At 39.5% G+C, this 13,654-nt stretch overlaps 1 long non-coding RNA gene across 1 annotated transcript; it reads right to left on the bottom strand.

Moving 5' to 3' along the window:
- Nucleotides 1-371: 371 nt before the first annotated feature.
- LOC116047355 lies at nucleotides 372-13,430 on the bottom strand. Its single transcript, XR_004104373.2, has 4 exons — nucleotides 13,051-13,430; nucleotides 10,926-10,979; nucleotides 7,937-8,237; nucleotides 372-2,088 (listed from the first exon to the last, which is right to left on the bottom strand). It is a non-coding gene; the product is annotated as an uncharacterized LOC116047355 (long non-coding RNA).
- Between the last annotated feature and the right edge of the window lie 224 nt (nucleotides 13,431-13,654).

Below are 13,654 nucleotides of genomic sequence, written 5' to 3'. Positions count from 1 at the left end.
ATTGTTGCACTCAGTGTGGATATTTGCATGATTTAGGGACTAAACCGGAACAGAAAAGCTGAGATATTCTCGTTAGTTTTTTTGTCAATTGTGTAGTAAGCATTTGAAATGTCTCATACTTTGTGATTTACAATGGATTTTACACATAACTGGCAAAATGTGCATGGCTTTTCTTGTGTTTATGAAACATCAGTATGTGGATGATGAGCTGTAGAAGAAACACAATGCAGTTTTGTAAATTTTGAGTTAATTTGACAATCCAACAAATTTGTGAAATAATGATTGTGGTTGATTCTACATCCTTTACATACCATATCATAGATAATACTTTTAGTACCTCTAACACACAAACATCGGAAATCCACACATAGTTATTGTCTCATTGTAAACATTCATACTTTTATTGATTTCAAATCAACTGCAGTAGAAACGATTGCATAGTACAGATATTGAGCACATTTACAGCAGCTCATGTGCAAATCCTGCTTGTAAGACCCCTGAAACAGTAGTTCATAGTGCATTCTAATATAATCAATTTTCCCCTCTGAATAGTATTAAAAACTACATAAAATATATTGCACATATTCACATTCTCCACACTACATCAAAACGAAATCCTATGCATTCAAGTATATTAAGCATATTAGATTGTCAGAGGAGCTGATTTAACAAATACAATGTGGAATAAATCCAAATTTTAGTCTCTGAGACTGACGCAATTACTGATTAAATCACTGTTTCTAATCAAACCTACTAAAAATACACTTCAACAGCACACACATTGCACCTGTACTCATATAGTGCATATTAGTAAAACATCACAATTCTCTCACACAAACTGAACCCATACATTTAGCTAGTAATGTGCAAACTTAACAATGCAAGTCATGTGCAAACACTAATGCAAATAGTGCAAACTTAACAAAACCCCCGTTTCTTTTGCATAGATAAAAATAAAACAAATATATTGTGGTTTTGCACAAAATGCTTCATGCAGTGATAGTTGTTCTTGATTAAATGTGTACACTAAAAATAAAAATACAATTTAATTAAGATGTAGACACAAAATCAAAAAGATAAAATGTGATGTACATGATAGGTGGCTGAAGCAAGAGCAAAATAAGATAATAATCGGTTAGCATTTTAGGTTATACAGTCCTCTTAAATAGAAATGTACAAAACACTAATATCTAGGTATGAGATGAAATGTGAAAAATATACTGCACCTGTCTATAAAAAATGGTCAAATGAACGATTGATAAACAATTCATAGTTGATGGATCAAGTCCATAAAACATTTTTGACATTGCACCAGAAAAACAATTTCAAATGTTTTTAAGAAATCCACACAGATTGTCAACAATTTGATTGAAACATCAACATAACGTTTTACATGAGACAAAGAGACACATTTAATTGCTAGCTGTAATAATTACATACAAATAGGATTCAAAAGATAAGTGAGAAAAATAAATGTAAAATCTAGGATTAAGATCTAAGATAAAATTCTCATCTAAAGGAGAATACGTTGTTAAACTAATGAATAATACTAAAAATTCAAAATTTCACCACAGCTATTTTTTATCATCTTCTAAACTTTTTTAAAATTACTTTGAATCTCTAATGACTGAATTTTTATGTTTCCTGAACAGCTGTGCAGAGCAGTTCTCGAGAACACACACACACACACACACACACACACACACACACACACACACACACACACACACGCAGATCGCTTTGTTGTACTTTACTCTCTCAGTTTCAGCCTCATGATGGCCAAATATCAGTTTGTCCACTTGTATCAAAATCTTGTCTTGTTTGTTTCTGTCTTCATTCAGAAACATATGTTCTGCTGCAGCAGCCGAAAACAGTTACTTTTGTATCCATTACCAGTTTTAAGACCTGACCATTTTAACTCTGCCCACTGTCCGGCTGCTTTCACAAAATCTGTGTGTTTCCTCCAGTATTTTCACAGTTAATGATGTAGTCCTGTGTGCAACGTACATCATTAGACTCAAAGTCACAGTCCAAAAGAGTCTGAGAGGCAAAGATCTGATGATTCCCAACTCCAGACTGATCAGAAACCTTAAAAGAAGAGATAGAGGAGCATTAAATCAGTCCTTCAATAAGGTGAAAGATAAAGCACAACCACATTTATCTACAGCCTTTTACACTTTGCATCTAGAATGCCCAAGAACGTGCAGCGATGCAAACAATATAATCATTGTTTTATCATGTCTTGATAAGATGTACAGTTTCTGCAGTATGTGGAGCAACAGAACATATGTGTATGCATGTTTTAATAATGTATTTCATTCAAATTATGTAGGTGAACCAGTTGGCTCAAATCCCTACAAAAAATCCAGTTGCTCTGATTCTACTATTTTCAACTTTACTGCATTTACAGTACAGTATAGGACTGGAGACGTCTATAAATCTAGATCCCAGGAGGCCATCTTGGTTAAGTAAGGCTCAAAAGTATGGCATCTACACATTAAATTAATAATCCACCACGTGCACATATCCAATACTTGGGAACAATCAGCCTTTTTGGAGAAAGCCAAAGCATTTTCTCTAAATCTTGTTCATACTTAGAAGCTCCTAAAGATGTTAAATATTTGAAAGGATTGCAGCCAGATTTTGAGTAACACATCATGTGCACAGGCTCAAACATTTGTGGGACTCTGAGTTAAGCCATGCATAATTTATCACAAAGCTTGGTATTACTGTTTACTGTATCGCCTTCTGAGTGGCCTTCACTGTAAGCTCCCTTACTGCCCATAGATGGCACACTAATAACAGAGGGAACAAACTCAACACACACACAATCAACCCAGACAGACAAGATCAAATATGGCCCCCAACCCCCAAAAACACCAAACTACAAAACAACCATGTCTGTATTTGCCAGTCTAGACACAAGCTGCTCTTCCAATCACCATCACACCTCCTTCTCCCACTCTTCCCTTATCTTTCCTTTCCTTTCCTTTCCTTTCCTTTCCTCTCCTTTCCTATCCTTTCCTGTCCTCACCCCCACTATCATTGTCTGAGCCACCAAAGTGTTTTTTCCCACGCTTTATTTTTTTCCGTCCTGTTTGCAGCCAGGCAGGAGGAGAAGGAGGTGGGGGTAGAGTGGTGGTGGTGGGGGGTAAGAACTGATGGGGTCGCCATGGCAACCCCACATTGGCATGCCCCTGATTGGACTATGTGGTGGCTAATTATTCAGTGCATATGCTTAAAAAAAACAATAAAGTAGGACGTATTTAAATGCAGAGCCAAGCATCGCCGGGTGTGTGATTAACATATGAGCCCAGCACTGCTTTTGATGAAAGACGCCTCCGTTTCATCGCTCTATGCAAAACTTAAATGCAGTGTTTGATTTTATGTGCATGTTAAATACATTATGACATTTCTTTAAAATTTCAACTGTAACCTTTTTTCTTCATAAATGTATTATTTTTCAACTTTTTGTCATGAACTTTGTTTTTGTTTGAAAAATCTACTTAAACTAATTATATTTATCTATGGGAAGATTAATAATTCACTTATATGCCAATTTACATAAGAGGATCAACCCAAGCTTCATCATCGAGGCTGCCAAAACTAAAACAAAAAAACAAGGGCAGCATGCTAATGGCAGGCCTCTGATCACCGGCATGACAGACAAATTTTGTGTGTGTGTGGGTGTGTGTGTGTGTGTGTGTGTGTGTCAGATGCACTAGGGATCGAGGGTCTGCTGTATGAAAGAAACCCGTGGGTAGGGGTTTGTATATGTGTGTGTGGGAGGGGGGGGGGGGGGGGTTACGTTAACAATGGCCGGCATTGTTTACCAATCTCCCTCGTCCATTAATCAGGACGATCCGGCTCTAATTGGCGTTTTGGTTAAGCTGGTCTCCAGACCCCCGTTCCCTCCACTGGCCTAAATAATGGCGTTACGCCACAAGTGCCGCCACACATTGGGGAGGACAATGTGCCGCTTGTCTGAGGGCCCAGGATAGGATCCCCACCCTCTCCTCTCCCCCTCCTTTTTTAGTGCCCCCTGCACCCCCCAAGATAAACCTCACACAGAAACACAAAGAAGGCCTCTCACTATTGAGATCTCACTGTCGCAGCCTCCCTCTTCTCATCTGTCTGCCCCCCTCTCCTCCTTCCAGTCTTTCTCAGTCATTCACTTACTACACTTTTTCCTCCCTGAACTCACAGGTCCGTCCCCTGTTTCTGGCAGTTGTGGTGAGAGTTGCATGTTCAGTGGTCAGGTCATAATACCACATGAAAGGAGGAGATCCTACTCACTTCTTATTCCCTGCTCAAAGTTCGCTAAACTCCTGCTGTCATATAAAAATACGATAACTCTAAGACTCTATTTACAGTAAAATCTCAAAGTGTAGAAAGAAAATGAGTTCAAGTTAATGATAATCCATGTGCCAACACATTTTCTTCTACAGGCCAAATAGGAAGTCCATTGCACATGTGAGAAAACTAAGTGTGATAACAAGCGGAGATTTATGAAGACCACTATGTTGCTAATTACGGCTCCTTGTGGATGTCAGGGAGCATGTAGGTGTGTTTTTTTTTCCACATCATCTGACAAAGCTGTGCACATGCCTGCAGCGTAAATGTTGTGTAAATGCTCCACATACCGCAATAATGCCAGGAGAGCAAAATTATAACTGTAAGAATAATTGAATTAATGTCCAAGAAGCCGAGCAGTCAAAAGAGTTTTCAGAGCGTCTTGGAAATCCACAAAATGGTTGATCGTCAGCGTGCACGACGAAAGCAACGCAGGAATCGCAGCTGCCCTTAAAAATGCCAGCTTGCCGACACTAAAAAGCCACTGGCTCTGCGGTTTCCTTCTAGCTCATCCCTTCCTGCATGTCTCTTGGGGGGATCTCTACAATTAACACACTGGCAGTAATTAACACTGTCTTGAGGCAACCAATGGCGCGGAAAGGATCGGGGCAAACATGAAGTGGGGGAAGGTGCAGCGCTGGCTATCCACGTTCCCCTTTTTTCAGCTGCCATTTTGTGCCAGTCTTAACACCTAAGATGGTGGCAGGACTGTGACTTGCCGTGTGGGAGAGGAGGACAAACTGGCAAGGGAGGGGTCGGTGAAGCTGAGGATTATGGGATTGAGGAGGGAGTCTCTTATTTTTATTCTTCTAATCGGTACATCGCTGAACGGTTACCAAGACAGGAGAGAGAGAGGCGAAGAGACAGAAAGAAGCATGATCGTCAGATTGGTGCCCTACATGCACCACACATAGAGGAGGAATTCTCCCACACATGGACACACAAAGACACAAACACACACTCACATGTCAGAGAGGAAGAACAAAGTGTTTATACAGTGTGGGCGCGAAACAAACAACAGCCTGTGATGGTCTGTTTGTGTTAAAAAATGTGTAATTTACATGTGCTTAATATACGGTGCACACATATAAACACACGTGCCCATGCATGAACACACACACACACACACACACACACACACACACACACACACACACAAACAACCAGCACAGCCGTTCTCATGGCATGGTCTGCCCCTGAGCATGCAAATGACATTCATTATGCAAATGCATACAAATCAGAACCAACCATCTGAGAATCCAAGCTGGGAAAAAAAAAAGAAAAGAATAAAATTAAATGAATGAGGAGGGGGGGGGGAGCATAGAAAAGAAAGAAGAAGCATGTTGGGATGTGTGCGTGGGGAAAGTACAGTGTCACTTTAAGGTCCAAAAAGTGGTCATCAGAAAAATAGCTAATATAAGGTTTAAAGATATAAACAGCTGGATAAATCTCAAATATTACAAATTAAGATGCAAACATTAGCAAAAAAGATGAATGACCTGGAAGCAGAGAAGTTCTGAGAATAGTTCAGTATATGATAAAATTCTTACAGCCTTATTTTCACTGATTTAGGGACTTTTCCAGATGGATACACTTTGTGCTTCAGCACAGTACAGTGCTGATGGAGTTTGTAGCCTTGTATGCTTACTAAAGATGGGAGAGGATGCACACACACCATCTTTCCTCACTGCCCCAATGATGTCATACTGTTGACTGTTTTGTTTGTGAGACAAAGCTCATTGAGTTCTTTTAGCAAGAAAAGCAGAAAATCAGCAGCAGAAGAACATCGACCAGAGGGGAGATGCTCCAAATGATGGTAAAGTGCTGCTAATTGCCTCTTGAGGTGTTCTTTGTTTTGTTTCACCTTTCTCATCACCACTGCTTCTGTAGGACATGCTCTCTAAAACCGCACAAGAGCTGCATGCAAATCATCGCCCTTTTATGGATTACCCTGAAGCTCACCAAAAATAGCGGAGATGGTTGTGTATCTTTGCTCTGTGTGAAAACAAGCTGATGAGGTTACAGCTTCATCATGTCAACCATGATGTCACACCTCATCTAACTACTTCAACAACAAACATATTTCCCTCCTGAAAAAAAAAAGATTCAGGCAAGAAATATGTGCAACATTTTGCCAAGTATCTGGCATTGATACAAAGGCAAAATAAAGGCTAATTAGAAACAGATTGAGGCCAAATACTTATGCAAACAAAGTGCAAAAGACAAAGGCGTGCGTGCGTGCGTGCGTGCGTACGTGCGTGCGTTTGTTTAGGATTTTCTAGGATCTTAAAATCAAATCAGTGTTTTTTTGAGAGCATTTATTTGAACATCATATTCCAAGTCCCTCCAAATTCTTCTTTTTCAACTTGAAATAACTGTAGCTGATGCAAACTAATTGCTTCATTCTTCACTAATGTGTACCTGTAGCGATAACAAATTTATCAGAAATAAAACCACCAAACCAACCAGGTGTCCTCACAGGAAACCTAATTTGATTTGATTTGATCAACTGAGGAGGCCTTAAAAAAATAAAGACAGGATACAACTATGTGAAGGCCATACATTTCTGAGGCACAGTGTAAAGTACTATAGTACTAGCAAGTCATTTCAAAGTTTACCTCTCTAGTTATAGATGGGTGGAATAAGAAAGTGGCATAAATGTATCAATCACAGTCAGTTTTATGCTTTTCGTATAAAAAAATATCTGAAATCTAATTTGGCTACACAGTATGGTCTAATCTGGTACAATCAATCAGATTAAAAACCTGAAAATGAACTTGAAAATAAAGTCCTTGAGTGTTTGTACGTCAGCAGTTTAGGTTTGAGTAAAAGTCAGTATAGCTTGAATGTGGCCCTACAGTCTGTTTTGTAGCAGAAAGCTCCAGCCCTGCATGATATCTCACTACAGAGACACAGAAGAATAAAGTAACAGTGAAATTGATTTTCATATTGTAATTTGTTAATTTGATGCATTTCCTCCTGAAGCGAGATATGGACAGAATAGGAAATTGTTAATTTAATGGGATGTAATTTATGGAGAGAAGGGTAGTTTAAATGTATGATATATAAATAAAGGTCACTACTAAACTACTAAGCCACTAAGATTCTGTTTTCCAGGAGATAAAACAACATCTTGGATGTAAAAATATCATAGTTTTGCCCTTTTTTTGCAATATATCTTTCAATGGTAGTAGGTGCACATATTTAGTATTAGCTATATCGATAATTTTTCATTTCAGTGTGAATTTCATTGCATATTGGGGAAGGACAAAGAAAACTTAAATGTTAAATTTATCTTTTCCATTACCAGTGGTTTGAAATGAGCTGGCATGAGGAAACATTCACACTACTATCTTGTCACACAGCAGCACAAGCTATACACCACCACTGCAGTAATACTGGGGTTTGTATATACAACAACCAGATTTGATGTATTTTGTAATAATCGAAACGTTTTCTGTAATTACAATTCAAATATTGATTCTTTGTGTTGCCTGGTGCACCTTAAGATTCTCTATGAGAGACCCAGCACCCCCTCCCCTCCCTTTATTGAAATCGTCCCTTATGTAACACAGCATCATACCTTCATGCCATTGGTAGGAAACGTCCATTGTCCGAGCCCATTCCTGGTTCTATTTGTGTGTGGTTTTTTTAAACTTAGTTTTCTTCCACCGTGCAGGCGTGTAATGGGATTCTTGTTACTTTCGGTTATCTAGCTTTATGAAGAATGTACGTCACTCATACAGCTAGATAACCAAAGATAACAGACAACCCCTCAGGCCTGCGAACACAGCTCTATGCCAGCAACACACGCGCGCGCGCACACACACACACACACACACACACACACACACACACACACACACACACAACCTCCAAAACACCTGTAAGGACAAACAATGACAGGGAAAAATGCTTAAAGGGGTAATTCACCAAAACAAAGCTACTTTACTCTGTTTTGCACATTTCCAGAGGTGAAATTAATGACAATAATAGTCATAAATCTGGAGTGTTAATGCAGATGATTCATCACATGGTGTTAAAAACGCCTCAGTGAAATGAGATGAAAAACAAGCATGACTAAAGATTCACAAGGGATACTGCTGAGAAAACACATTTTCCAAGCTATTAAGTGTCTTTTATATGACTGAAATGTGAATGGGCTCTTATAGGAATTCAAAACAACGCATTAAAGCCGACTATCCAGTGAACTAAAGACAACAACAATAAAGATCTTTATGAGGGGCATCAGAAGCTCGGAATGAAATAGCACTGTAGGGAATCATTTACACAAATAGTCCTGTAAAGAAAATATTACAATACGGCTGAATGAAGAGGAAGGGTGATTCCCTTAAAAATTGGAAACATGAACTCATTTTAGGAGCGGTCAATACTCAAATATTTTATAAAGGTAGGCTATAAAGGTATTAACATTACACTTTCACATCCTCAAAATATTTCATGCACATAGGCCTACTTTAAAAAAAAAAAAAAAAAAAAAAATATATATATATATATATATATATTTGATATGTTTCTTAGGAAGTGTAAGTGACATTGTCTCCACAAGAGACTTGTTTAAAAATTAATTCTTCACCATATCTTCAACTATGATGGCAAAAACCTGATAAGATTAGAAAATGTAAGTAAATTGATACATTTATGGGAATTATTGTGGATATGTTAGGTTTCAATTATTTAGATTAAATTATGAAGCAATGTTTTTATAGCCTTTACTAGGCATATATATTTATTACATGTTTATTTAAAGTATAATTTGAGTAAGATCCTTTATTTGGAGTTAAGTAGGTCATATAGCCATTTTTTTATTTGTGCATAATTTCCATAATACATAATTATCTGAAAATGCTTAAACATTTAGACCCCTATAGGCAAATATTTTGTGTGTGTTTGAGTGTCTCTAAAATGTAATTTATATTATTATACATATTTCCCCATAAACTGCTTCTTTTTTTAAAGATAGCTTTTGGCTAGAGGGGAGTGACGTCACTAGCATCGCTGGCTTTCAATTAATGCAGCGAGGTGTGATGCCTAATTAACACACACACACACGAGGGGGTGGTCTTTCTAACAGCATCGTGAAAATAGGCCACTGCTTTCCCACAAATCAAAAACACACAGAAAGTCTCTAAAAATACAGAAAAATAGATATTTTTAATTTCATGCTTAACATTTTATTTTTTACAACTGCTTTCTGAAAGGGCTCAGAGAGAGATTATACGCAGCAGGCTTTGGAGTTATGCCAACAACAAAAACCCATCCATTAGAGATCACTTTGCTGTTTTACGTCTGCAGGCCGTGACGCACACTCGTTTTAACTTGAGCTCACGACTTCAACGTTCACATTCACTACTGATGACTTGAACTCCCATACAGACAGCGTATTCTCTTTTATTAATTATTCTACTACCAGTTCCACATCAGCCTAGTTTTAAAGCTTTAAACATTTGGGAGTTGTTAGATTTGTGATAACAGTCTTTCTTTCCCTGCCCATGTGCGTGTATCTGTTAAGCTGCTTCATCACCTTACAGGTAGTATATAAAGTTTAATTGAATTCTCTGGTTATTTATTTGTCTCAATCAATCCTATGAGTGTGTGTTTAAGTTTTTAAAACGCTAAAATTAGACTTGGGAATTGCATTAGATTTAAGTAAGATGATCTGCCACAATGGACAAAAGAACTGTCACGTAATAATCGTTTTAATGAAATGACGCATGTGTATTTTGCTGTCCCTTTAAATTTTATAAACATAGGCTCAATACAATACAATAAACAGTATTATTGCAACACTATTTTTTTCGTGTTATTCAGATCTCTGTCACGTGCTAATTTTAGCTCTTTTTTAACAAGGCATTCGTGAACTAAAGTCTAAATATTGAACACTGCTGACTGTAAATTAACAGCTCAAATGAGACGAAATAGCCTACTCTAAATTAATAACTTTTAATACTAATTTAAGGCTATCTGATTCATTTCCTGGATACAGGCAATGCAGATACCAATATATTAGACTCTACTCTATATCGGTGACACGGTATAGAATAGCTATTTAAAACATATAGCATATGCTACTTTAATACATAAATAATGGTAAAGGAAGAGGGGGAAAAACACATTTTTACGTCCAAACTGACTTGGTATACCGCTGACTCTCAAGTCCCTGTTTAAGGAAAACGGTAATTAGCTACTCTACAGTGAAAAATGTTCTACTTTAATAGATTGCCAGGGCCATAAAAGGTTGCTGTAACTACTGCAAAATCTGAGCGAAACAGTCGCGTCCACAAAAGGATCCCGAAAGGATTTTAAAATGATTTCCAGGAGTAATCAATTAGTGCCACACGTATGTGTGTGTGTGTGTGTGTGTGTGTGTGTGTGTGTGTGTGTGTGTGTGTGTGTGTGTGTGTGTGTGTGTGTGTCGTAGGCTGCTATATGTAGTTTCCTAATTTTCTTGTGCAGGGTTGCACATGCAGAGTCATCATTAGAGAAGGATTGAGGATTGACGTAAATCCATGAATCCACTGCCAAATAAAAAGTGAAATCACTCAAATCACCTGGAAGCTTGGGGAAGCCCTCATCTTCACTTATGATGGTGCTTTCAAAAGTTTCTGGGGAAAAAAAGAAAGAAAGAATGACTTGAGGATATAGGAAAAACGTCCAATAAATCTCCCAGAAAGGCATGCATTCTTTATAATTTGGATGAATAACACACGGAACATTTCATCTCTCTCTCACACACTCTCTCTCTCTGGAAAATCCTTGGAAAACACCCTCCAATACGTGAGAAATCTGCCTACTAGGTCACAGAAAGCCCCAGACTAGTCCAGTTTGTGTTGCTTGGCAGGGTCGCTTTGCACCTGCAGCTTCACTGACTCTGCAGCAGAGTGAGGCTCCAATGTTGCTGCTGCAAGACAGCGGCCCCTTCAACATGTTATAGACTTGTGTCTCACACAGTCTCCGATACATGTCTTCTAACTTCCATTTCCATTTCCGTCTCACGAATGCTTCAGAGGAATTTAACGGGCGAGGTCAATCAACATGGGTCGTACATTTATTTTTATTCACCTGTTCGGTGTTAAGTGCAGGAGTCATGGTTAGCATACTGCTCATGATAAAGCCCCTATTCATGTCTTCATTTTGTGGAAGCACCCGACTAATTTGGCCTTTGAGCCATACGGCCTGGACCCTGCACGTGCAAGTTATGCGTTTCAGGGCCTCAGTGATGACGCAAAATACAATAAGTCGCTTGCACGTGTAAAACCAGTTTCGTTCCCCCACAAATTCTCTAAATCAGTTTGATTATAGATAGTCCAAAAATGTAGTAAACAAACTTCTTTAGGGCTTCCCGGTTGTCAGCTACAGTTTGGCAGCAATCATGAATACATACAAATCCTATAGGCCTATATTCAATGGCCTACTATAGAACATGTTATGTAATAATTACAGAAATAAAACCTATACGCATGAGAGGGATGTCTTACTACCCACTCATACAGATTAAGCAGGCTTTATGAAAGAGCTGTCCTATGCTGGCACTGTACTGTATAATCCCAGGCTGCAGGAAGCCGCGCGTTGCTGGGTTCATGTACCCTACAATAATGACCTTTTGCTTTTTTTTACATGCTTCCCCTCCTTGCTTATCCTTTTCAGCGCGTAATATGTTGACAGCAAACGGGCCAAATACAACACTAAGCTGTGAAAGGCTGCACCGCCCAAGGCCACTCTGACACCGCCACAGGCCGATGTTATAGACCCATGCATGCAATATTATCTGAAACGAGATAGATGTGTTGTAGCTAAAGAAGAGGCAGGGTTTACCATATCTCCAGTTTGTGAACTAAACTCGCGGAAATGGTGCAACATGAACTCATGTAATGGTAATAACAACAGAACATATGGCTGATCCGGGGTCAGCATCACTGATTCAACATTTCTTTATTGCTATCAGAGACACTAAACCAATGTTGCCCAAGCATAACTTAAAGTTGAAGATGAAAAAACCCTCTCGTTAGAGATATTTTATTATAGGCTATATCTCTTTAAGGTCTGTTCAAAATGTAGGTTAGTGGACAGAAGGATGAGAGAGAAAGGGAACATTGAGATCCCCATTAATTGGTACAATATTAACATGCATACCAATAAAGATGACTGGAACTAATCAAAAGGCCTTGTGGGAGACAGGAGATCACCTGTGACGGTAGCCAGAGGAAAGACCAATAAACTCATTGCTGAAATTGCGGACTTGCTCACACTCCCATGCTCAGATTTCAGCAAACTACATTGGCGATGTACTGTAGTATCAACTGCCAAACAAAAGTGGCTGCAGCCACAAGTGTAACCACGTCTGTGCTGATGCCATCAGATGATGTTCAGCCTTTATCTCAGATGCTGCTGCTGCTGCGCACCGTTCTACAGACCTTAAACTGCTCTGAGAACAGAACAAGCCTCACTGGAAGAAAATGTAGATTTAGTCAGAAGCATCTGGTCAGCCTGTAGATCCTCACTTATTTCACAACAGGGTTAAACAGATGATAGCCTACAGTGTGTTGCAGCCTAGACGCGCCTGTGCTCGCCATATAAACCCTCTCCTGCGTCGCTCCTGCGCCGCTCCTGAAGGTTTTTGTTCAAACTACACTCATATGCCACAAAATCACTCATAATACATAACAAGGTTCTTACTGTTTCCTCCTCAGATGCAGCAGGGTGGGTTGCACTGGGCTTGGATGAGCTCCTGGTAACCAGCTGTCCCTCCGGACGTGCGGCATGCTGGGAGCCAAATGAGCGCGTTTATGAGCGGCGTATTGAGCTTTGTGGCGACGGCGCATCGTGACGTCCCACTGGCCCCGTCCATTTTCTAATCTAACGGGTCCGCTTGTTTCTTTCCGCGCATTTCGTCGCACGGCTGTCCTCCACATCCACAGCCCCCGTCCTCCCCTCACCAAACAGGGAAGTTGGGGCTGTCCGCCCGGACGGCTACATCTCCACCACAGTTGTCTCCAAATGGTTTAACATCTCATTTGTCCTCAATCATATACGCCGTCCAAGGCCCACCCCCTTGTGAATCAGTGAGGTAACACTGTTCCCACCCTCTGAGATTTTTGATATTATGCAAGACGGCCGATGTAACTATAATAAAGACCTATGCTGGCAGCGTCTCTCACGCCCCCCAACAGGCGCATGCAGAAGTGCATGGTGGCACCATCATTCATTCATCCGCCAAACATCACTCTAATTCCTTTAGAGGTTTTCAGTGTGTGTGTGTGTGTGTGTGTGTGTGTGTGTG

The sequence above is a fragment of the Sander lucioperca genome, chromosome 16 (genome assembly GCF_008315115.2).
Source record: "Sander lucioperca isolate FBNREF2018 chromosome 16, SLUC_FBN_1.2, whole genome shotgun sequence".
NCBI classification, from domain to species: domain Eukaryota; kingdom Metazoa; phylum Chordata; class Actinopteri; order Perciformes; family Percidae; genus Sander; species Sander lucioperca.
Note: the sequence above shows the minus strand (reverse complement) of the source record. Positions and strands in the feature narration are given on the sequence as shown.